This window comes from Mus caroli, unplaced genomic scaffold (assembly GCF_978045245.1).
Source record: "Mus caroli unplaced genomic scaffold, Mus_caroli_1 scaffold_2, whole genome shotgun sequence".
NCBI classification, from domain to species: Eukaryota; Metazoa; Chordata; class Mammalia; order Rodentia; family Muridae; genus Mus; species Mus caroli.
The window spans coordinates 158,826,109-158,853,444 of record NW_028227257.1 but is presented as its reverse complement, the minus strand read 5'-3'; the positions used below and the strand labels follow the sequence as shown (position 1 = coordinate 158,853,444).

At 39.5% G+C, this 27,336-nt stretch overlaps 1 pseudogene; it reads left to right on the top strand.

The window, feature by feature from the left end:
- Positions 1–24,760: 24,760 nt before the first annotated feature.
- LOC110290209 (D-3-phosphoglycerate dehydrogenase pseudogene) lies at positions 24,761–26,455 on the top strand (annotated as a pseudogene).
- The last annotated feature ends 881 nt before the right edge of the window (positions 26,456–27,336 follow it).

The window sequence follows — 27,336 nt, the reverse complement described above, 5'->3', positions numbered from 1 at the left end:
ATTTTAAGAAACTGTGAGTGTAATGATTTCCATCTATAAGAGGTGATTTAGTTTGGTGTTACTTCATTTCTGCATTAGCAATGAAAGCAGGGACAGAGTAATACTGGCCATGCACTGTTTTCTGCCCTCCATACCTGTCTAAGAGACTTAGACAATAGGATTAGACAACCCTACACTGGACGGTAGGATTCCAGAAACCTAAAAACCATAGGATGGAGATATCAGAGGCTCACAAAGATATTTCATTTATTCATTCAACAACAACGCATTGAATGACTACTGTTTGCCAAGTGCTTAGAAAATAATTGAGAGTTGGGGGTATATGCGTGCGTGCGCACGGCACACACACACACACACACACACAGTGGAGTGCTTGCAGAGTATACATGAAACCTTGGGCTCAATCGCCATCACCATATAAACTGAACATATTGTCTATGTCTGGAATCTCAGTATTAAGAATGGGGAAAGGGGTGGCAGAATTATCGAAGTTCAAGGTCATCTGAAATTACATCTGAAATTACACAGAGGAGTTAGAAGGTATACAAGACCCTATCTCCCGTCATAAAGGTAGGTGCTATACTGGTAAAATACATAGCCTTATATTTTTGAAATGTACATTACAGAAGTAGTAGACTAGTAATTAACATAATAATAGAGGAGTTTCTAAAGTATACAGAAAAGTGAAAAGCTCCATATGGGGACAAAATCCAGTAGGGCAATAGATATCAGAATGTTATGGAGAGGCACAGGGTGTAGATTTAAACTTTTTAAATAGGGAATTGGAGAAGCTTTGATTACAAACGTGTTATGTGAAGAAAAAAAAAAGGCTGAAATGGCATGGGAGCTTTGACAGCTTCAGTACCTGATATAGAATACTCTAGAAAGCAGGATGGTTAATATAAAGGCTAAAAGGCAGGAGCACACCTGCCTTTCATCTTGTAGAAGAGAACAGTCAGCTGTGGTAGAGTTGAATGAGGCAGAGGGGAGTTGATTGTGTCAGAGAATGAAAGGTGAAAGGTCATAGATCTCATTGTCCACTGTGGAACCTTGCCTTTTATTCTCAGTGAGTTGGGAGCCACTGGGAGTTTTGAGTATACAATGAATTAATTTTTCATTCATCCAGTGACAGGATCATTTTAGGTGATGATTTTGCAGGTTGACCAGTTTCAGCAATGATGTCTGCTTCACAGTATGGTCATATAATTCTTGTTTTATTGTATTTTCATTATTTTCATAAAAATTAAGTGCAGATCTTAATGCATCTGGGATGGAGTTGGAAATCATTGAATAAACCATCAATCCTTGTAATGAATAAGAATCCTGGGGAGAGGGGGTACTTTTCCAGCTAATAATGTATCAGGAAGTTGTCATCTGAGTGACCTTGGAAAGAGATCAGGACTGCACTTTAGAAACGAAAGCAAACAAACAAAATGCACAGAAGAAGAAATAAGCGGTGCCACCTGCATTGACTAAATTTACATTGCATACTTTTAAATTTAATTCAATTTAAAATTTTTCCTGGACACATAGTCACTGTACACACTTATGGGGCACAGTGTGGCACACATAGATGTGGCACACATGCACACATAACTTTCCATCACATAACTGGCATGTCTATTACAGCGACTTTTTATCATTTCTTAGGGGAACATTTGAAATCTTATTAGGTATTTTGAAACAAACAGTAATTATCAGTCATAATTCCTGGTATTAGTTGCTTCTCACTATGACCATCTTACCAGATGAGAAGCATCTTAAAAGGCTTTATTTTGGCTCACATTATTACATTATAATAGACTTGAAGTCTATCATGCCTAGTCAGGCATAGCAGCAGACAGCCCCGAAGCTGTGGAAGCAAGTGGCTGGGATTTAATATCTCTTCACAATTTGGAGAGTTTGGCTTGAAAACGGAGGGTGAAAGTGGGGTTGAGCTATAAACCCCAACCCTTCCTACGCCAGCAATGCACTTCTTCCACCTAGTCCACACCTACTAAAGGCTGCACAGCCTCCCCAAATAGAACTACCAGCAGGGAAGCAAGTATGTGAAAACCTGAGTCTGTAGGGGAAATTTCATTCAAGCTATTAACACTTTACCCTAATCTCTATGTTCTTGAGGCCTTATCATAATGCAAATTGCATTCAGTTCCTCTGTATTTCTTCTGAGCCTTAATAGTCCTAACTCTGTTTAAATTCTGAGTCTTTTTTAAGTGTCAACCCAGTCTCGAAACTGTGAGTTTTTCTAAACTAAAGAAACAAAAACTCAAGTTGGGTAGTCAGGTATTTCCAGTGTACAGGGCCTCTGGGTAAGTATCCACATTTCAAAATGGAGAGAAGAAAGGAAGACATCAAGCAAAGATGTAACCAAAACAAGATTAAAACCCAGCAAAGCAAACACTACATCCTGAAGCTCCCTGTTACAGCTGGGATTCATGAAGGCACCTGGGCTCCAGGAGGCTTGGGCAGTTCTACTCCTTCAGTTCTGTTACAGGCAACAATGGTGAGCTCTCTCTTGAGCCATCTCTAGTTATTACCCAGTGCTCACCTCAGTGGAAACCCTGCATTTACCACATCTCTAATAGCCTCAGTCTCCACTGTGACTTAGGTTTTGCCTTCATGGCCACACAGTGTCCTCTCAGAATCTCAGTACAGGGAATACAGTGCCTGACACATGTTACCAGGTCTCAGTGGGGCATTCTGGAACCTTGATGTAAACCTCAGTGACTCTCTAATTTTTGTGTCCTGCCTGCCTTCAAAATAACCTCCATGTGTATGATGCCCCCACGTTTTGCTGACAGCATGAAATATGGGTTGAACCTGGTCCTCTTGAGGCACAGCTACAGTGGCCTCTGGGCATTTGCCTAGCTGAATCATCGAAAACATCATCCTAGACAGCTCTGCACAACTACAATATTCTAGAGGTTCTGTTTGATCAGATTTTCAACTGGAAGTTTATCAAATGGCTGAGTGTTGTTACTCCTCTTATTCCTCTTCCCATGATATACTCTTAATCTACAGGTACTGTTTGTATTGTCCTAGGGCAAAGCTCTCTTTTTCTCGATATCTCTGTTTCACAGTGATGACCCCTAAACCTACACTGTCTGCAACTTTACTATGCCCACACTCTTTCTTTCCTAATTTGCACAACATTCACATAGTTATGATCTCACTCCTCCCTCTTTATTTTCTGCTTCCCTTTCCTTCCATTTCCCTCTATCTTTGTAAATCCCATCTTTTAAAAGTGAGTACTAACCTATCGCAGCCTGGATATAGTATTTAATACATAGGTATTAATTTTATATTTTAGAATCTCATACATAAATACAATGAAATGTAATTATTCTCTCTCTCTCTCTCTCTCTCTCTCTCTCTCACTCTCTTGTTGGCTCACTTGCTCTGAGAACCCACAAAGCTCTTAGTAGTTACTGTTCTTCATATGTGTATGGGTGTTGGAGCATCCTCTGGAATATGAGAAACCTACCAATGGTTCACATCATCAATAAAGAATGAATGTCTCTTCCACTCTATGGCCAATCATTCTCCAATAAGCATTGGCTCTTGGGGATCATCTACCATGGCTTTGAGAATGTTTTGCAGGGCTTGTTCTCATGTGGGTATTGTGCAGGTAACAGTAGCTGCTGTTGCTTCATGATTGTGATGGTCAAGCCATTTCCGGAAGCAATCACAGCATTCCTCCTGCCCCTTGGTTCTTACATGCTTACTCCCTTCTCGGTGATGTTCCCTGAGCCTTGGAAATGATGTTCATGCAGATGTCCAGCTGGGATTGAGTTCTTATTCTGGGCACTTTGACTTTTATATCTTTCCTATGACTGCTGCCCTCTTCAGGATCAAGCTTCTAACCAAGGCTGAGAGCAGCCCATCTATCAGAATAAGCTTAAAAGGTTTTTTAAATGTTTTAGAAGTGTGTATACCTCAGTTAGCATTCTCGTTGCTGTAAAGAGACACCATGATGAAGGAAACTTTAATAAAGGCAAATATTTAACTGGGGTTGGCTTACCATGTCTGATGGTTTGTATATTCTTGGGCCAGGGAATGGCACCATTTGGAGGTGTGGCCTTGTTGGAATAGGTGTGCCCTGGTTGGAGAAGGTATGTCACTGTGGGCATAGGCTTAAGACCCTCACCCTAGTTGCCTGGAAGTCATTCTTCCACTAGCAGCATTTGGATGAAGACATAGAACTCTCAGCTCTGCCTGTGCCATGCCTGCCTGGATACTGCCATGTTCCCACCTTGATGATAATGGACTGAACCTCTGAACCTGTAAGCCAGCCCCAATTAAATGTTGTTTTTTATAAGACTTGCCTTGGTCATGGTGTCTGTTCACAGCAGGAAAACCCTAACTGAGACACCATGTGAGAGGTTCAGTTCATTATCACCATGGTAGGAAGTATGGCAGGATCCAGGCAAAAATGGGTGCTAGAGAAGGAGCTAACACTTCTATATCTTGCTTGCAAAGCAGACAGCAGGAGACTCTAGGTCACCCTAGCCAGATTCAAGCTTACATATGAAACCTCAAAGTCCTGTGCTTCCAGTGTAACACATTTCCTATAACAAGGCTACATATACCTCCTCTAATAAGGCCAAACCTCCTAATAGTGCCACTTCCCAGGGGCCAAGCATATTCAAACTACCACAATGTACAGTTGCTCCTTGCTATTTGCTCTAAGCAATCTTGATTGTTTGACTTTATGGTTTTTGACAGAGCAAAAGGGAAAGCTACAAATTGAAGGAATATGAAATATTGTAACTTGTGAGTTGTCCTGGGACTGAGAACAAAGCAGAACAGCCCCCCAGGCATGCCGGGGCAGGGCTGTTGTTAAGGCATTCCTAAGAACATCTTGGCTGTAAAGATGAAAAGGTATTCAAGGACAAATAGGGCTAAATTATCTAAGTTAACACCATCTGGCAGGAATCTCCCCTCAATCCGAGGACAGGCAGGGTCATCTTGTCTAAAGTCAACACCATCTGGCCGGAACCTCCCCTCTGTCTATTACCCTTTGGCGCCGGGTAAAGTCATACATCAACTGGTTGATTATGTGAACAAAGATAAGCCCCAAGCCCACAGGAACAAAGTTCTGATGCCCCTTTTTGTTGACCTGTCATCTTTCTGTTAATGAACCAATCCCATGCCTTTGTCAAAATTCCTTGTACTTCTAACCCTTTGCTTCTTTAAAAACCCCTAGGAGCCCCAGGGTCTACTCCCCTGCCTCCTGTGTGAGGTACGTGTTGGCCCAGAGCTCTGCCAATAAAGCCTCATGCGTCTTGCAACAAGAGAGGATTCTTGTATTCGTGGGTGCTTCCTGTCCCTGGACTAGAGTGGGGGTCCCCATATTTGGGGTCCTACAAAATCAGTGTCATGACTATCTACATAAAATGTTTAAATAAAATAATAGTGAAGACATTTTGGCTGTTATACTTACTTTGAAATGAAAACCATCTTAATGATTTTTTAAAAATCATATAAATTTAATTTCCTAAATCCAAATTTTTATAATACTTCTATGTAATTTAATAAACATTTGAGTGAACAGATATAACCACCTTTATAACATATGTGCTAGACATTAGTCCTTTTAGGTTTATGATTCAAAAGCACAGCTGATATGATCCCTCCTTGGAAAAATGAAGCAATTCAAACCCTGTTCACAGTTTATTTCCCCAATTGCAGGCCTATGGATAAGTATTGGCTTTACTGTGTTGTATTTAGGTTTATAGATATGTCATTCTCTCCAGGAACCATTATTTTCAATGTTTTATATATAAATGTGTTCAGTACAAATCCCCCAGATTTTTTTCCACAGTGCAGCATTTTCTATTTGGATGGATTCATTTTTGGAAGGATGCATAATATTTAATCTCTACCATATTCCAGAAAAATTATGCACTTTCCAGCCTCCCAAAATATTCTTCTAATTATCTCAGCATGTTTAAACTTTTCTTTTAATAGCTCTTCTTCCTTCATTATTGGATTGATTTATGGTTTGGTTGTTTTACAGAACTGGCCCTTTCTCTGTCTTCTAGGTTCCCAGTGGCAACTGTACACATGCTGGAATCTGGTCATCAATGTTCTGTGTTTATTCTTCAAAAACATGGCTCTCTCAATTTAAAACTCTCAGATGTTCTTCTCCTTGAGTTTTTTCCTGGCTTTTCTAGAGCATCACATCCCCCTATTAATGGAAATACTGAGGAAAGGACCTGACTCTTGAACTAAGTCATTACTTCTTATCTGGAGTGAGGCTCCCCTGAACTGAGCTACCATCCATCTCTCTACACAGTCAGACTGTATGAACACTTAACAACCTACCATATTCATGAAAGCATGCATCTGCCATCATTGACTGAGCGCTTATTCTTGGCTTAGTAGAAGCTGATCAATTCACATCATAACACAAATCAATTAGATGACACAGCCTGAATACCAGGATAATATACCAGGTTAAGTTAATGTTCAACCTCTAGTATAGAAAATACTTGTTGCTGTAAAGAATAGAACACTTGGAAGCCTCCTTAGCACTTTACAGCAGGTGTCAAAATTCACTCTCTTAAGTACAATGTCTGGATGTAAGCATACACTGCTATGTAAAAATGAATTAATATTCCAATGATGTATACAGGTTGTTTATACTTCTGCAACATCTATATCAGCTAGCTGGACATCAAAGTGAATGCATGCCAAGGTCTTTAAAATAATTTATGGCTCCTTATCTATTTTCCTCTCCTTTCCATCTATAATTTTGATATTTTCCACTGCTTTTAATCTTTAGTAATATAGGTCATAAGGCATCTATTTATATAAACAAAATAACTTCTATTATAGCTTCAAATGCCATATCCTGCAAATCAGTAAATCCTGCCCAAAGACCATTCTGCACAAATAAGTGTTGTCTCAAAAAACAAAGAAAGAAAGAAACAAAAACTGTTCAGCATGTGACTTGCTACATGAATGCTCACCCACTGTTTTTGTTTTCAGGAATATTCTTCACACAATGTCTTACAAATTCAGGCCTAGATAAATGTCTTGGGAGTGGTACCAACAAAGACAGACATTAAGTATATGATGTTAGGAGTCAAGTCCTTGGGAGTAGTATGTATTCTGCTGAATCTCTGATTCATTTTTGTTTCTTCTGATCAACACACAGCAAATGTATATACAGCAAGCCTAGTGCAGATTTATTCCCACAAGTCAATATATCCAAGGGCATATTTTGAATTAATCAAACCTGTTTCTGAGCGATAAGCTAAATTGGTTCTTTAAAGGGAGCATATGAAATGAAAACTTATGTATTCATCATTACATTTAGCTTCCAGGAATTGCCTTACATAACATCTAAGTGTACTTAAATGATGACCAAAACTCAGCTCCAGGACTGAAGCTGGTATAAAGATACTTAAAATAATATGCACAGTAGTTTTCTGAAGTCATAGGTTACAGGCAGTATGTTTCATATTGCTTTGTGCATCTGCATAATTATAATTATGACACTGAAACTCAGCTACAAAAATTGATATTATTTTAAGTACCATGATCTACAGTGGATACAGACAATGTATATGAGCTATAGTTTTTCTACTTAAGGAGTAAAGTCTTACAAAAGAAGAAAGTTTTACTTAAATACATGGAAACAGTTACAGATAAATACAAGTATATGAAAAATATTTAAGATTCATTGTTTCCTGAATCTGTGATATCCCCGTATGTGCTCACTGCTTCATATTCTGAAACTTAGCTCATAACTTACTCTTGCCTTCAGAATTCCCATTGTACCTGCCAGCAGCCACCGGTTACTGGGTTCCTGAAAGGAAAGTTGAGGGTGGATTGGAAAGGCGGTGAGAGAAATAAAGAGCCAAGACAAAGTTCTCTGATCTTTAATGTACTGAATATATATGGGAAAGCCTAAGGACCCATCCCTTTTTTCAGCTGGGTTCTGTTGCTTGTTTCTGCTGGACTGAGTTGCAAAGTAGGCTCTTGAGCAGCTCAGCTGGCAGGCAGTTCTCAGTTCTGTGGCAGGAAGATGTAAATGTAACAAAGACTCCTGGCTCCAGTGTCTGAGGAGGTTTGTTTAGCCAACTCAAGGCTGGGGGAAGGGCATAGTTCCTCCCTTTTTATTTATTAAAAATTAGCTGGACTGGGGCATGCTACATGGTCCTGCCTGGGAATTATGGTGGCTGGTGGCTGTGCCTGAATCTATTGGACTCTTTCTGACCTGTCTCGGAGAACACGTGCAGCTTGTTTGTATTTATTTGCACAAACACAGTCTTTTAGTGTTTATTATGAACAAACACAGCCTCTTGATACATGCTTTTCTGTCTTAGGTTGAGAAAAGCCATAGACCAGTGGCCCATCTTTGACTGCTGGCCCTCATAGCACACCTTTCCCCATTCATACCAAAGCCACAATATGCACTCAATGAATCTCTTCATAACAATGAATAACTGCCATCTGAGCTTTGCTGAAGGTGAACCTGTATAGAGGTAACCTACCTGCTTGAAATACAAAGTCAAAAGTTGAAAGGAGCAGGATGAAGGTTGTCTGTGGGGATGTTCCAGGCACTCAATTCACTTGCAAATTAGCAATGAGCAGTCCCAGGGTCTGACCTCCCAGTGTTGGGGAAGTGGCTTTTAGAATCAACCGAAAAACTGTTACTTCTCATGGAAATAGTGGAGACCATGCTCCAAGTTAACTCTGATGGCTAATAAAGATTTTTAGCTATCATCATAATTGGAATCTCCAATATTGGATTTATTTCTAGACCAGTCCATGATTGGGTCAGAATAACTTGTCACATTAAAGGAAAGAGAGGAGTCATTATAAATCTTCCTCTTGATTAATTTTTCTAAATCAGTTTCCACAGTCTCTATATTCTCTGTCCCACAAGGTTTAAAAGCTTGAAGCAAGGCAGTTTAGGTTGTCTAATCTGGGACATTAGGTACAAAGGTGGATCAAGAACATATACCCAATACAGCTTTCCTGTCACCATTGTCAGGGCACTCAGCAAGCTGACAGGTCAGCATTATCCTTGTGAGTCAGTATGTCACACCAATCACTCTGGAAGCTAGCATGCACCTGCATCATTCTGTGAAAAAAAAAAAAACCACAAAAATGACCTCTTCCCCATATTAAATACCTGATCAGGATCATGCCATATACTTATAAGTGGATTCTTCCATCTCACCTAGGCATGAGTATGCCTAGTTATAGGATGCTATAGGCACTCAGCAAGGAGTTCCTTAGCATCCAAATTTTAAAATTTTAAAAATAAAAAGCATGATTTAAATAATGTGCACAGGGATATAATCCCCCCTTTTTTTGTTTCTTAAGAAGATATTGTTTTAAAGTTCCACAACACCTTGTCCTTGAGCATTATAAAAAAATTCTCAGTAACATGGGTAACATTAAATTGTTGACAAAACATCTCAAATGCTTGACTGTAATAGCCAGTTCAATTATCTGTTTTAATCTGATTTGGAACACCAAGCATAAAACAAAATTAACATAGACAATGACTAATTACATTTTTAGTTGCTTTTCCTGTTAAAGCAGTTGCAACTAGAAAGCCTGAAAAGGTATCAATAGTCACATGTGCATATTTTATTGTTCTAAAATCAGAAATATGAGTATCCATTTGCAATAATTGATTAAGTATAAGTCCTCGAGAATTAACACCATTATAATGTCCAGGTAGAAACCGAGGACATTGAGAACAAGTCTTTACAGTTTGACATGCATATTCTCTAAAAATACCAAATTATTATCTCAAGCCATTATTACTTTGGCGATGTAAAGAATGAGATCATATGGTCAGTTGTTCTTGTGTAAGGCCTATAATCTGCCTAGGATACAAATTTGGGGTGGTATTGTCTTAAGGGGTCTTATCCAGGCAATCCAGGATGAGTTCTTAAATGTCCAAGGACAGTCCTTTAAAGGAACAGTATTTTCTCTTGAGTTGTATATGCATAAATAATTGCAAAATTTGAGAATTAGAAGTATCTAAAAAGGGAACAATTTCAAGCAATTGTAAACCCTGAGATTGATATATATATATCTACTGTATTTAAAAACAGTCCTTCTATGGGAGAGAGGTATATTGGATCACATGTTTATTCTTTTGAGTATATATATATATATATATATATATATATATGTGTGTGTGTGTGTGTGTGTGTGTCAGTATACAAATTAAAACTTGATTTTTCAACACTTTAAGACACTGGCTACAGCATGCAATTTTGTGCTGAAGCAGGAGGAACCTCAAAGGACAAGTTTGAAGCATTCATGCTACGGGATGCCAAGACTCCAGGAGACTAAGTTTCCATGAAACTTTTTGCCTCAAAACTGTGTCTAAGCTTTTGGGCCTGGCACGTAGTTTCCATTGGAGTGGGTGTGGCATATATGTGTGTGTGTAGTTGGTGTCATTGCTGCTGGGATGTTAATCTCCACAGTTGTAGACACTCATGTATTGAACCTGTGGTTGGTAATCAAATAAATGTCATTGTAAAATTAATCATTGAAATACCACTGGTAAATTTCAATATCTTACTCTTAAAAAAATAGCAGTTCAAAAATTAGCAGCAGCCCTGACAAGAGAGCTAACTGTGCTTCACAAAGTGAAAATGACTCTTTAGAGTCTCAAATAAGATTCTCATCTATCAAGAGAAATTAAGAGATTAGTTAATGGTTGCACATACAAATGGATTCCTAACTACCTTGAGGGCAGTGCAGATAGACCCTCTCTGATCTTATAATACATCAAAAGCCGATTTTCTGGTGCTGCATCTCTGTAAGTATGAACTGCCTTTACATAATCAGAATGGCTCTGTCACGAGGAAATCCAGCCAGCTCCTCTGCAGATGGTCCAGTAATACTGCAAAAAACACAAGCAATTGCCCACCTGGATGCCTGGATATTCAGAAAGAGCATCATTACAGGATTCATTTCCATGGAGGTTGCTATGGTTTCTGGCTGCACTTTCTCGTCTCGCTATAGTTGGGTGATTTTAGTTAATCAATGGCTAGTCACAGTGTAATCATTTTTTCTTCAGAAAACACAAGGAAATAAAAGATCTAGCCTGGAGTCTCAGGTACAATGTCAGTCAGGCCAGTTCTTTTTGACTACAAAAGAAAGATATATTTGATATTAATGTGAAAGAGGAAAGGAAACTCATTAGATAATTGCAAGAAGTTTGCAATTCAGGGGCTACCTTTTGAGAATTGTCAGAAAGGTTGCTCCCCCTAATGATCTCATATGTATGTATATGCATATACACATACATATTTGTGTGTGTATATAATATATATGTAGGTCCTTATCTCAACATGATGTGAAGGAGAAATGATGCAGATCTAATACATCAGCAAGATATATAATATTGAGAAACTATAATGGGAGATTAATGTTATTCTGTCTAATGTTAACTGTTGGAATCTTCTGTAGACTTTTGTTACTGAATTCATGAAAAATAAAATAAACCTGTAGAGATAGCTCTGAGGTTAAGAGCACATTTTGCTTTTGCAGAACACCCAGGTTTTACTCCTAGTATCCAAATGGAAGCTCATTTGTAACTTCAGTTCTAGGATATCTGGTACTCTCTGTAGCCTGTATGGGCACCAGGCACACATGTGGTTCAATACATACTTTCAGGCAAATACTTACACACATAAAATAAAAGTGGATGATGCACATGCATACATGCAGGCAAACACTCCTACATAATAATAAACATGACTATGTCTAATGTTTTGAAAGATGATTCTATAAATCACCAAGCCATATTAAAAACAATCCTATTAAAAGAACATGAAAATACAGAGTTTTAGGTAAACCATGAAAAAGGCTTTGAAAGGTGAATTGGAAAGCTGAGTATTAACAAATTAGTACCAGCTTTCCTGTCTGTTTACACAAATTGATTTGGCACAATTTAAGGATTTCACACTCAGTAGATTGCTTATGTGTTTAATAAGAGTAAAGTTCTGGACAGGTGTTGAGCATGAAGGCTATGAAGATATGGTCTTCGACCCTCTTCATAGTCTGTTCCCCCACTTCTCACAGTGGGCACCATGTACACAAAGAGAAAAAATGGGGGAATCTTGGTAGTTACTATACTTTGAATCTAAACTGTCTCCAGCAGCCCTCTGTTTTAAATAATTACTCCTTGCCTGGTAGCAGTGTTTTGAGAGACTTTGCAACGATTAGGAAATAGGGCCTGATTGGTATAACTTAAGTTACTACTAACAACCCCAGTTCCTGCAACATTCTTTCTGCTCTCACAGGCTGGGCCACCACAGGCTGAGCCACTGTGCTCTGCCTTTCCCACTATGATGCCCTGGAAACTGACAAAGTAAGTCTGTCTGTTGGGTATCTTGCACGGTGACATCGAAGAAACTAATGTAGAGGCAGCTTGGCCCTTATCCAACTCAACATCAATGGGCAACTGTGGAGGGAACACTAGGCAGGCTGCCTGGCTCTATGTGTCCTGGGAAACCTGGCTTTATGTGGAAATTATCAACCACTGAGTGGTTTGAAGACTTCAAGAAACCAACAGAAAATTGGACTTCTTTTTAAAAATGTGTTGCTTTGTATAAAGAGTCACATCACCCCCAACTGTCTTGACTTAAAAACACATAATTGAATATGACGACGTTGGTTCCTTTTATAAATAGGCTTCAAAAGTACAACTCTACAAAGGAGCTGTGATCCTCATTTAGACACTGAGAGACCAGAGCCTTAGCGTATACCACTGGGCATACAAGTGCAACAACGATTATATAAGATTTATAATGCTGATGTTTGAGAAGAAAGAGGACCTAGAGTGAACATTATTTTTATTTCATTCCTTTTTATTTAAAACAAAAATATAAAGCATAGATAATTATGATATTCAGCTTTTTTCACAAATACCCAGAGTTTTTATTAAACAAATAAAATTTATTTTAAAATATACAACTCAGTATTGACATTTTTTAAGTCATCAAAATAATTTATAATAGTTAAATGCCTCTTAAATATACATGATGTCTTCTGAATCTAAAAATAATACTCACTCGGCCAGTTTTTAAAATCTATTTGGAACATTAAACATGATAGAAGTAGAAGAAAATCTCTTATGCAGTCCTCTATGAAAGGAAATTGTGACAGGTTCCTGATTAGACAGAAACTATTTGTCCTAGTCAGGGTTTCTATTCCTGCACAAACATCACGACCAAGAAGCAAGTTGGGGAGGAAAGGGTTTATTCTGCTTACACTTCCATACTGCTGTCCATCACCAAAGGAAGTCAGGACTGGAACTCAAGCAGGTCAGAAAGCAGGAGCTGATGCAGAGGCCATGGAGGGATGTTCTTTACTGGCTTGCCTCCCTGGCTTGCTCAGCCTGCTCTCTTATGGAACCAAGATTACTAGCCCAGAGATGGTCCCACCCACAAGGGGCCTTTCCCCCTTGATCACTAATTGAGAAAATGCCTTACAGTTGGATCTCATGGAGGCATTTCCTCAACTGAAGCTCCTTTCTCTGTGATAACTCCAGCTATGTCAAGTTGACACACAAAACTAGCCAGTACACTATTCCATCTCCAAGGGAGAATATATAGTGTAACTGTGGCTTAATATAGTAAACTGGGTGGTGTTCTGTTTCTATTTTGTGGAATAGTTTGAAGAGTATTGGTATTAGGTTGTCTTTGAAGGTCTGATGGAACTCTAAACACATCTGGTCCTGGGCTTTAGTTGGTTGGGAGACTTTTAATGACAACTTCTATTTCTTTAGGGGTTATGGTGCTGTTTGGAAGGTTTATCTGATCGTGATTTAACTTAGGTACTTGGTATCTGTCTAGAAAATTGTCCATTTCATCTGGATTTTCCAGGTTTCTTGAATATAGGCTTTTGTAGTAGGATCTGATGGTGTTTTTAATTTCCTCAGTTTCTGTTGTTATGTCTCCCTTTTCATTTATGATTTTGTTAGTTTGAATGCTGTCTCTGTGCCCTCTGGTTGGTCTGGCTAAGGGTTTATCTATCTTGTTGATTTTCTCAAAGAACCAGCTCCTGGTGTTATTGATTCTCTGTATAGTTCTTGTTTCTACTTGGATGATTTCAGCCCTGAGTTTGATTATTTTTTGCTTTCTACTCCTCTTGGGTGTATTTACTTCTTTTTGTTCTAGAGCTTTCAGGTGTGCTGTTAAACTATACACAGTTTTTTTTAAGGATAAATAAATATTGTTTCTGGTACTATCATACCCTGATTTTACCATTTATGTCTTGACACATATTTTCTGCATGATTACAGTAACAATTATGGTATCGAAATTCTTGGAGTGTGGCTCTCCTGGACTGCAACCTGAGGACAATAAACCATACAGAGAATATGCATCTATAGTATGCAAGTGGTAATTTTCACCATTTGTTTTCTTGGAATCAGCTGGCTGGGTTTTATAGTCCAGGAGTTTGAGGTTGCTCTTTAGTTTATTAAGCTATACATAGCTCAGTGATAGAAAACATTTTTTATATCTGGCTACTGAGCCATGTCAGTATATAAATGGTCTCTAAACTGTCTCTCATCTCATACATATCAATACAAAATGATTGTTTTTTAAATAGTAACTCATAAAATTCTCTAAGGTAAGTGAAATTAAGTATAAAACAAACTAAAAGGGGAGTATCCCACACTCTCCTGCACTCTCCCACAATGCAATACATGTATTAAAACATTAGTGTTCTTGTCTTGGACTTCATCACTATAAACAAGTCTCTGCCGCACCTTATATAATTGAATTTTTAAGAACTATCTAGAACTATGTCTCTATTACTTTATCCCCTTGGCTTTACTTGGATTGTAATGATTTAACATAAAATTCTGTGGTTAGCGCTGGAGATGCTCAGCAATTAAGAACATTTTTCTGTTCTTGAAGAAGACCTGGTTTTTGTTTCAAGCACCTATGCAGTGGCTCACATCCAGTCATAAAACTCAGGGGCTCTTATGCCTTCTTCTGTCCTTTGTGGGTACTAGGCATACACATGATGAACATAAAAACAGGCAGGGGAAATATATATATATATATATATATATATATATATATATATGTGTGTGTGTGTGTGTGTGTGTGTGTGTGTATATATATATTTGCATTGGTAATACAGTATTTTTCCCTGGTTTATATGAGAAAAAAATAATTATTCTTCACACAGACTGATAACTCATTCTTGTAGAAGAGAATTTCTGTTCTCTGACTGCTACTGATGCTAAAGCCACACAGTGACATTGCTCTTGTGTGCAGAATTCTTCACCAGGGTATGTAAATCTGCTCTTCTGGGGTTTGCACCCTTTGAACATATTTGATGAGAGTGAACAGTATGCATTGAACATTTACATTTGCATGTGAAATATACATTTAAGAGTTGGTTCATTTTTATTTTGCATTTGCCTTGTACTTTCAAAGACTTTCTAGGAACATGATCATATGTAGTTAGTTTAGATACATTTATTCTGAGCAACTGATTGCTCTTATGCCTTGAAATTTTTCTTTACATCAAATTCTAAGAGTGTGTATCTTTTGTGTCTTAACATATTATACTCTATATAGTACCTACTCTAATTTACTAACCACAGCTTATAATAATGTCAGCAGCATAGTTGACTATTTATTTATTTTTAATATCATTTGAATCTCCTACTTTTATTTATCTATTGAGATTTCTTTCTGGGCTAAGTATGATGCATATCCAACCATTTAATAAATGCTTTCTTGGACTTGCTGTGGATAAAATTTCATTTGTCATTTGTGAATAAGGCAAAATAAGTAAAGCAAAATAAAGCAAAACCAAGATGCACATGGAGATTTTGTATTAATGATATGAAGCTTGTGATCTGGTACAGGTTTGATCTGAGTTTGCTTGGGACCAATTGATGGCAATCCTTCCTTGTGCTTCCATCCCTCCCCTCAGCACCATCATGGAAAGTCAGTATGCTTATAGGTTCTCTGCTGTCAAAATCCCCACAAACATTTTAGTTTTTCTCAGAATATCTCACTGTGAGTCCTTTTCCTCAAATCAAGATAGCCAGCACCCAGAACTCCATCTTGCAAAGATAATGAAAGCTGTCATGTTTTCAGGCCTTTTTTGCTCCATAGTGAACAGGAGCTTTGCTGCTGTGCCCCCATTTTACTGTGCCATCCAATGCACATGGTTTCGTTTTCATCCATATGGCTCCAGATGTAAATTCCACTGGCTTTCTCATCTGTACATGTGCCGAATTATCTCACCTCTCTGGCTATCAGCCATCCCTCCAACAATCTGTTCTACTGCCTTGTGCTGGTTTTAATATGCTTGGCCTATTGGAAGTGGTACTGTTAGCAGGTATGGCCTTGGTAGAGGAAGTGTGTTACTGTGGGGGTGGGCTTTGGAGGTCTCCTCCTATGTTCAGGTTCCACCCAGTGTGGAAGAGAGCTTCCTTCTAGCTGCCTGCAGATACCAGTCTCTTCCTGGCTGCCTTAGCTTCAGGATGTAGAACTCTTGACTTCTCCTGTACTATGACTGTCTGCATACTGCCCTGCTTCTGGCCATAATAATAATGGACAGAACCTCTGAAACTCTAAGCCAGCCCCAAATTAAATGTTGTCTTTTATAGGAGTTGCCTTGGTCATGGTGTCTCTTCACAGCAATAAAACCCTAAGACATGCCTTTTGGTGTTTAACAAACAAACAAACAAACAAACAAAAACACCCTTCAGTTTCCTAGCTGACTCTATAAAGTCGTGGTAGGGAAGAGAATGTTTAGCTTTTTCCTGGAAGAAAGCAAACATTTTTGTGGTTTCTTCTTTCTCTATAGTTGGGAAGAATAGTAGGGAAGAGATTTCTGGAAAAGAATATCTCAAATGTCTTTCATTTAAGATGTTTTTAGAGATTCCTAAGGAAGAGAGACTACTAAATTTTTCAGTTAAAACCCTTGAGATCTAGGTCGACTGGAAACAATTTCCTTTACCACTCGGCATCCTTCATCAGGGGAAAGTTCTAGAAGATAAAACAAAAGGCTATATCAGATTCATCTCACTGTGCCCTGTCTACAGAAAATCTAGTGTTTTATGTACTGATAATTATTTTATAAAGTATTTATAGTTATGGTAAGTGTGGTAAGTATATGGATCAATTAATAAGTAACAAAAATCTATTAGAAGCTAGCAGGATTACTTTTTTTGTGTTTGAGTAGTTAAAAAACATCATTCAACAATGCATAAATTTTATTTTTTATTGCTAATCACCATAGACACAGACAAATGCTGAAGTTATTTGAAGTGTTTCTGGATTTGTATTTATATTGTCTTCTCTAGTTAAACATAGACCTTAAGAGAACTTTCCAGAATTACAGTGTATGACAAGTAAATTAATTTTTTACAATTTAAAATAATGAATGACATTATTTTTTCCTTTAAACATTTTGTTGTCAGTGAGTGCATACCATGTGTGTTCTTTTGTGATTGGGTTATGTCATGCAGGATGATATTTTCTAGTTCCAACCATTTGCCTAAGAACTTCATGAATTCATGATTTTTGGTAGTTGAGTAGTACTCCATTGTGTAAACGTACCACATATTCTGTATCCATTCCTCTGTTGAAGCATATCTGGGTTCTTTCCAGCTTCTGGATATTATAAATAAGGCTGCTATGAACATAGTGGAACATGTGTCCTTATTACATGTTGGAGCTTCTCCTGGGTATGGTGAGAGACTCTCAGGACTCATAGGGAGGGACCTTTGATGAAATGGCCTACAATAGGGAGAGGAAACTTATAGAGCCCACCTCCAGCAGGAAGACAGGACATCAAGTGAGGGTTGGGTTGCCATCCCACAGTCACACCTCTGACCCATAATTGTTCCTGTCTGAAAGAATTACAGGGATGGAAATGGAGAGGAGCCTGAGGAAAGGAAGATCCAGCAACAGGACCAAAGCAGGATCCAACTCAACAGGAGGTCCCAAGGCCTGACACTATTACTGAGGAGTGCTCACAAAAAGGGATCTCTCATGACTGCCCTCCAAAAGACCCAACAAGCAGGTGAAAGAGTCAGATGCAGATATTTGACCCAACCAATGGAGAGAAGCAGCTGACCCCTGTTGTTGAATTAGGGAAGGCTGAAAGAAGCTGAAGAGAAGGGCCTATAGGAGGACCAGCAATCTTAATTAATCTGGACCCCCCAAGCTCTTTCAATCCCTGGACCACCAAACAGACAGCATACACCAGCTGTTTTGAGGCCCCCCAACACACATACAATAGAGGGCTTCTAGGTCTGTGTTCATTCAGAGATCCTCAAGAGACTGGAAGCCCCAGAGAGTTTAGAGGTCAGGTGGGATGGGGGTTGAGGACATCCACATGGAGATGGGGTGGGGTGGGGAGGAAGTATGTGATGTGGAGCAGTCAGAGTGTGGATGGGGAAAGGTGGGAGATGGAATATGGAGTGTAAAAAATGAAATACAAATAAAATTAAATTAAAAAAAACACCTTGAAATTCTACCTCACACCAGTCAAAATGGCTAAGATCAAAAATTCAGGTGACAGCAGATGCTGGCGAGGATGTGGAGAAAGAGGAACACTCCTCCATTGCTGGTGGGATTGCAAGCTGGTACAACCACTCTGGAAATCAGTCTGGTGGTTCCTCAGAAAATTGGACATAGTACTATCTAAGGAACCAGCAATGAATGACATTATTATGTGCATTTATAGACATGAAAATTGATTAAAATCTGTAGAATGCCCTAGAATAGGTTTTGTTGATACAATATGAAGGCAGTCCCTTCAGCTCTGACAGAAATTAATATAAAGCCATCTAGTGTAGCAGTTAGCAACATCAGTCTCTTTTCTGTGAAGCATTCATTTTGCTACCTTTAATCATAAGGTCCTTTATCTTTCTAAAACCCTACATTTTCACACACCCAGCTTTCTACAATCAAATGATTTTCAATAAGGATGTCAGGAATCAACAACAGGGAAAGAGAGTTGAAATGATATTGAAAAACTAGAGCATGAAGCATGACCAGAAGGTTGGAGAGAGAGAGAGAGAGAGAGAGAGAGAATTCTCTCATGCCATAATTCATAATTTAGGGAATCAATTTAAATTCATCAAAGACTTAAACATAACACCTAAAACCACAAATCTAGTGAAAGAAAATATAGGTGGAAAGTTTCTTAAAATAGCTTTTGGCAGTGAGTTTGGCTATAAAGCAAAGTATAAAAACTAAAATGAATGTGGGTGATTTGGGTTATATTAACTGAAGAGCTTCAGGGGAGCAAAGAAAACAACTGACAAAAGGAAAAGGAAATGTATGGAACAAGAGAAAATACATTAGAAGCACATACCTCCCAAAGACTAGTATGTAAGATGTATTAGGATCCCCCACAACTACACACCACACACATACATACACACAAGCACACATGTGCACACTCACACATGCACAAAGAATTGAATGCACATTTCTCCACAAATCACATACAAATGGCCGACCGATACATAAGTATTAAAAGGGCTCAACATTACTAATGTGGAAATGTTAGCATAACTGTTATAAAAATGATGAAAAGTGAGTCTTGGAAAGGATGATGAGACAGATCCCTTGTATATTCTTGATAGAGATATAAATTAGTGTGACCATTATAGAAAATACTATGCAGTTCTTTGAAAAACATAACAAATATTTGACCCAGAAATCTTAATTCTGGGTATATTTCCAAAAGGATGAGGATCAAGTTCTACTAAAGATGTCTGTCCTTTAATGTGTGTTGTCATTTTTTATTGTTTCCAGAAGATGCATACAAGCAACAAAGTGTCAATAAATGGGGGGAAAAAAGAAAATACGGCATGGTACAGTCCAGGAAAGCAAGTCAGACACCCTCAGATCTTTACATCTCCTCTAAACCCAGTCTTCTAGCCTTAACTTCCAGTTCCACCACCTACAGCCTAGCAGACCACCTCCTACAGCCTTCTTCCTCTCTGCCTCCATCTCCTGCAGATCTCATAGGTCTTCTTCCCAGCCATCCGTTTATCTCAGGCTGCTAACACCAGTGGGCATTCCCTAGAAACCTGTAACCTCCCCCCCTCAGCCTGAACTCTGGCTGATCAGGTTTGACTGTTAGCACTAAGAGAGCATGGGGGTAGAGCCTGCCACCCTATCATTCTGCCACTCCCACTGCTACTAGCTGTTCCGGAGCCAATACGTGGTCACCTGAAACTGGACTCCAAGGATGATTTGGCAGGAATGGGCCCCTCCCCCTTCTTCATAACCCAGTGTCTCGGAATAGTAAAAATGAACCTTGATCAGACTAATGTCTTGGTTCCATCCTTTCTTCCGCCACCTAGTTCCCTCTTTTCTTCCAGATTCCAAGATGCCTCCCAGGCTAGAACCTAGACACGTGGGCCGCTGGCCAGCCTCAACAGAAACCCAACATCCAATCTGGCTAGAAAAGTGAACAGGGTAGCAAAGCAGGTTGGTGAGCTTCACATCCTCGTTCTCCTTTCTTTCCTCCAAATCCATTCCCCTAGTTTCATCCTCTGTCTGTAGTAATCCACCTAATGTGGTCTCTCCTCATTTTCTAACCCAAAAGACTGAGCAATTCCTTGTGAAAAACCCTCTTTTCTCCTTCCTGTGGATCCCCTCAAATCCCTATTATATCAAATCCTCATTTCTAAATATCAACTCCCCATGCCTAGAAACATATTGTATCTGGAACACCTAGTGGCCACAACTGGCAGGATATCAGAAGTTACCCCTACCAGGCAACCACACTCTCCTAAAAATCAAAGAGGAGAACAGAAACCAAGAAATAAATACTTATCCAACAAAATGAAGATCATATATTGGCACCTAGAATTATAATAACATCAGACTCTGATGCTTAGATGCCAGCAGAAAATTACAATCAATAACGGCTAGGAAACGTATACCAAGTAGACATAGCAACCTTAATATAGATTCTGAGAAATACAAAACAGTTCAAGCACAAGAAAAAGACCTTAAAACAACTTTTAGAATATATTAGATGTCCTTAAAGAGGAAATGAATAAATCCCTTGAAGAAATCATTTTTAAACACTAACAGTGGAAGAAAATAAACAAACAGTTTAAGATCTGAAAGTGAATATAGAGTCAATAAAGAAGATCCAAATAGGGAAATCTGAAAATGAAAATTTAGGAACTCAAATAGAAACCTCAAAAGAGATCAAAGAGAGAATCTCAGGCATTGAAAACACAATAGAAAAAGTGGATACCTTGATCAAGAAAAAGATAAATCTAAAAAAATATATAAATCTACAAAATCTAGGAAACCTGGGGCCCCATGAAAAGACAAAATTTACAAATAATAGGAACTGGGGAGAAGAAACCCAAATTAAAGACACAGAAAATATTTTCAACAAATCATAGGGAAAAAAAAATCCCTAACCTAAAGAAAGAGGAGCCTATTAAGACACAAGAAGCATATTGAACACCAAGAGGTTGGTCCAGAAAGCAAGTACCCTCAATACATAATAATCAAAACACTAAATGTACAGATCAACGAGATAATATTAAAAGCTGCAAGGGAAAATAACTCAAGTGACATATAAAGGCGGACCTATTAGAATGACAACTGACTTCTCAATGGAGACTCTAAAAGCCAGAAGGGCTTGAAAATATGTTATATAAACTCTAAGAGACCACACATCACACATGCCAGCTCAGACTACTATACCCAGAAAGACTTTCAATCACAATAGATGGAGAAAGAAAGATATTCCAAGATAAACAAAATTTAAATAGTATCTGTCTACAAAGCCAGTCCTACAGAAAGCCCTAGAAGAAAAACTTCAACTTAAATAAAAAGTTAACCACATCCAAGAAAACACACAGAACAAATAATCCCAGCTCAGCAAATCGAAAGAGGGGAGCAAAAACAAACAAGGAAACAAACAAACAAAACCACCACAAGAACAAAGTAACAAGAATCAAAAATACACCTCATTGATAACTCTCTAAATCAGCGGTCTCAATTCCCTCAATAAGACACAGACTAAGAGAATGGTTACAAAACTGTAACCATTCATCTGCATCCAAGTAACACATCTTAACAGCAAGGATATACATTACCTCAGGGTAAAAGGATGAAAAAGATGCTCCAAGTACCTAAGAAACAAGCTGGTGTAGCCATTTTAATATGACAGACTTCAAACCAAAAACTAATCAGAAAAGATAGGAAAGAAAAGTCCATATGCATCCACATAAACATCAAAGGAAAGGAATCCACCAAGAGGACATGATAGTCTTACTATTATAACAGAGACATTACTGCAGCTTAAATCATACATTTACCCTTATACACAGATAGTGGAAAACTTATATCTCCCTCACTCACCAATAGACAGGTCATCCAAAAAAAAAAAAAAAACTAAACAAAGAAATGCTGTAGCATTTCACCCAAACACAGAAAAACATAACTTCTTCTCAGCATCACCTGCAACTTTGTCTAAAATCGACCATAACAAGTCTCAATATACTCAAGAAAATTGAAATAACTCCTTGTATCCTAACAGACCATAAATTAAAGCTGAATATCAACACCACAAGAAACAGAAGGAAGCTTACAAACTCGTGGAAACTGAATAACTCATTACGGAATATAAACTGGGTCAAGACAGAAATTAAAAAAGAAAGACTTTCTGGAGTTTAATGAAAATGAATTCACAACATAGCTAAACTTATGGGACAAAATGAAGGCAGTTCTAAGAAGTAAGTTATAGCACTGACTGACTAAAACCAACCAAACGAAGGAATGGCGATCTCATTTTAGTTACTTAAGAGCACACCTGAAACCTCTAGAACAAGGACAAAATGAAACAAAAGCAAAAACAAAAAGAAAGGGAAGAAGGGAGGGAGGAAAGAAGGACGAAAGGAAAGAGAGAGAGAGAGAGAGAGAGAAATAAGAAAAGGAATTCACACCTAAAAGTAATAGAAAGCAAGAAACAAACTCAGGACTGAAGTTAATAAAATAGAAACAAAAAGAAAAATACAAAGAATCAGTGAAATAAATAAAGATTTAGGTTTTTGAGAAATCAGTAAGATTGTCAAATTCCATATTTTATATATATTTACATTTATTCAGTTTATTCAAATATTGGATATAGTTTACATATATTTATATTTATTCATAAATTGGCTATGTACATATCTCCAAGTGTATGAATGCAAATCATAACAGTATTTGAGTTTTAATTTATTATGAGATAATTTGTAAAAAATGTTTTGTTAAACTCAGTCACTCTTACTTGAAGAAAAACACATAACAAATTAAGAATGGTATTTCTTCTCCTTTATAATGAGTAGTTAAAGTCAGACATTGCCACAGCAATTTTCCAGGATTGTTATTCAGATTTTTAACTTTGGGCCCCTTTTTACAGAATCTGGTGATCTTATTTAAATCTGGGCCTGAAGTAGTCCTATAAGGTGTGTGTGTGTGTGTGTGTGTGTGTTGAAGTATTAACATATGTAACATTTAATATAAATGTAAACTTATGTGTATATAAAGTCTCAGTAGTATCTCTAACCACAGTCCTTAGATGAAGAATTAATGTCATTTGCTTTGTTTTGTTTCTGTTTTTATCTTAGCAGTTTCCATTATGTGAATCTGTTTTTCCTTTCTTCATTGAAACGCTCCATGGTGTGTCAGGATCACCAAGGAGCATTTTGTGGCTTGTGTGAACCTTGCAAATGTGTAAAAGATGAAATAATTTCTTTCAGAAGCAGCTTGAAATTTCAAAATTCATATGAAACCAAAATATGCCCCAAAGGGGAGAGTAGTCCTTTGTCGTTATCAGTCAGCTGTGACTTGCCCATGGATGCACCAGAGGGGACTCTTTCACTGAAACCTGGGACTGATGACCCCACAGACATGCTACATCAACTAGCCAAAGGGCCTTCACAAATCATCCCTGCCCTCATTTCACATCGAAGGCGCATGCATCTGGCACTGTTATGCTTCACTGGTGCTAGCTTGTGGCATATGAACAGCTGAAGAATAGATTTGGGGACATTATTAACCATGGCCAGAATGGGCTGCTCTATTTCACACGTTTAAAATAACAGCTCCTGTTTCCCTGACATGTGGTCATTTCCATATTCAGAGATGTGCATTTCAGTGTGCTACTAACAAGTTCATAGACAATCAGTTCATAAGACAGACATCGGTTGTGTGTGTGAGCATGTGTGCATGTGTGTGTGTGTACTTTCTGGCAAATAACAAAAACACCTAAGGAAAATTTAAACTGATAGTTTAAAAAGTACATGACACATTTAAATTTGGGGGAGAGATGAACAATTTTTGTGCAGTGGTTTATGATATTTCAAAGTTAAAACCCACTAAGAAATAATTCCATGTGCTGACACTACACATTGAGGCAGCCAGAGACCCAAACCCACAGGTGTGCTTCCAAAGAGAGGATATCTCAGAAAAGGAGATAAGTGTGTGAGACCAAGGTCTGCACGAGGGTTTCTGTGTGGAAACAGTAAATATAGGAAATTCCTTGGGAAAGACCTGGCAGCCCATGACTTCAGAACAAGAGGATGGCCAGGATAACATCACAGCTATGTAACAAATGGCTAGAGACTGCACACCAAGACGAGAACAAGGACAAGACAGGCTCAGCTCTGGGTGAGAGTGTGAGGCTTGTGCTCTGACCTTTTATTAGTTTGACATGGGCTGGAAAAGGAGACTTTTAATATTGGTTCATTATAGAAAGTTGGGAAAATAGGCCCAGTCACCAGAGCCAGCCCTGCCTGCAGTTTCCTGAACTAAGTGCTTCTGCCCACCCAGAGCAACTGATTCTAAGGCCTGACTCTAGCAATGGCCTTCGCAAATCTGCGCAAAGTACTCATCAGTGACAGCCTGGATCCCTGATGCTGGAAGATCTTGCAAGATGGAGGGCTGCAGGTGGTGGAGAAGCAGAACTTGAGCAAGGAGGAGCTGATAGCTGAACTCCAGGACTGTGAAGGCCTCATTGTCCGGTCAGCTACTAAGGTCACTGCTGATGTCATCAATGCAGCAGAGAAGCTCCAGGTGGTGGGCAGGGCTGGCACAGGCGTGGACAATGTGGATCTGTAGGCTGCCACGAGGAAGGGCATCCTAGTCATGAACAACCCTAATGGGAACAGCCTCAGTGCTGCGGAGCTCACCTGTGGGATGATCATGTGCCCGGCCAGGCGGATTCCCCAGGCGACAGCTTCAATGAAAGATGGCAAATGGGACCGGAAGAAGTTCATGGGGACAGAACTGAACGGGAAGACACTGGGAATTCTTGGTCTCGGCAGAATCGGAAGAGAGGTGGCCACCCGAATGCAGTCCTTTGGAATGAAGACTATAGGCTATGACCCCATCATTTTTCCTGAAGTCGCGGCCTCCTTTGGTGTTCAGCAGCTGCCGCTGGAGGAGATCTGGCCTCTTTGTGACTTCATAACTGCCCATACCCAACTCCCGCCCTCCACCACAGGCTTGCTGAATGACAGCACCTTTGCTCAGTGCAAGAAAGGTGTGTGAGTGGTGAACTGTGCTCGGGGAGGCATCGTGGATGAAGGTGCCCTGCTGCGTGCCCTGCAGTCTGGTCAGTGTGCTGGAGCTGCACTGGATGTGTTTACAGAAGAGCCACCACGGGGACCGGGCCTTGGTGGACCACGAGAATGTCATCAGCTGTACCCACCTTGGTGCCAGCACCAAGGAAGCCCAGAGCCGCTGTGGGGAGGAAATCGCAGTCCAGTTTGTGGACATGGTGAAGGGGAAATCTCTAACAGGAGTCGTGAATGCCCAGGCCCTCACCAGTGCCTTCTCTCCACACACCAAGCCTTGGATTGGTCTGGCAGAAGCACTGGGCACACTGATGCACGCTGGGGCTGGCTCCCCTAAAGGAGACACAAGGAACATCTCTGAAGAATGCTGGGACCTGCCTGAGCCCTGCAGTCATTGTCGGTCTTCTGAGAGAAGCATCTAAGCAGGCAGACATGAACTTGGTGAACACTAAGCTACTGGTGAAAGAGGCTGGCCTCAATGTCACCACCTCCCACAACCCTGGGGTCCCAGAGGAGCAGGGCAGCGGGGAATGCCTCCTGACTGTGGCCCTGGCAGGTGCCCCCTACCAAGCTGTGGGCTTGGTCCAGGGCACCACACCAATGCTGCAGATTCTCAACGGAGCTGTCTTTAGACCAGAGATGCCACTACGCAGGGGTCAACCCCTGCTCATATTCCGGGCTCAGCCCTCCAACCCTGTGATGCTGCTGCCCACTATGATCGGCCTTCTGGCAGAGGCGGGTGTACAGCTGCTGTCCTACCAAACCTCCATGGTGTCTGACGGAGAGCCCTGGCACATCATGGGCCTGCCCTCCCTGCTGCCCAGCCTGGAAACATAGAAGCAGCCTGTATTGGAGGCTTTCCAGTTCTGCTTCTGACCCTGGGGCTCAGCACTCTCAGCCCCACAGGCTCTTCTGAAGAAACCCGCTCACTGTGACCTATAGAGAGAGGGGATCGCAGAGCCAGGGCATCTGCCTGAACTAATAGCTAGTAAAGAATCTTAACTCCAAATTAAAGAAAAAAAAAAAAGAAGGAAAGAAAGTTGGGGAAATAGGGGCAATTTCCTATCTTTTGTGTATCCAGCTGCTAGAGAGAGAGAGAGAGAGAGAGAGAGAGAGAGAGAGAGAGAGAGAGAGAGAGAGAGAGAGAGAGAGAGAGAGACTGCTTTCCCAGTAGGTCTGCTCTCCTCAGTCCAGAGCAGAAGGCACATGAGTCAGGAGAAGCTCTAGCTCCTAGGCTTCCCAGGATAGGGTCATTCTGGACTGAACTTTGAACATGAATTTATAGTTTCCCCTTGTGTTGATGTATATTATAAAATAGATATTGGGGCTGAAAGATGTACTGGAGCTCTAACGTCAGTACTGGTTATTCTTCATATTCTAAGATACCCTATCTCTAGAAGAGTTCTATGGACCCTGAGAGTCTTTTGGGGACTCTTGACCTCCTTGTTGCTGGGATTATAGTCATAAAACACATTTATCTCCAGAAATGCTTATTTTAACTGAGTATATGATATATCAAGATGGGAATGGTTAAAGATGAATCAATCAAGAAGAGTCTTCCAAATCACCATATTGCACCAATTTGTTATACACAATTCATGAAACTATGGGATAATAAAGGCAAGCTTTATTCTGTCGTTGCATAAAAACTAATTTTGGATTTGTTAAAGGTGGCTATAAAATGTGTCAACTACTAATTATTAAAGAACAATGTTTTCTCCACAGAGCTCAGGCTAGACTGGGGGCTTTGAGCACAG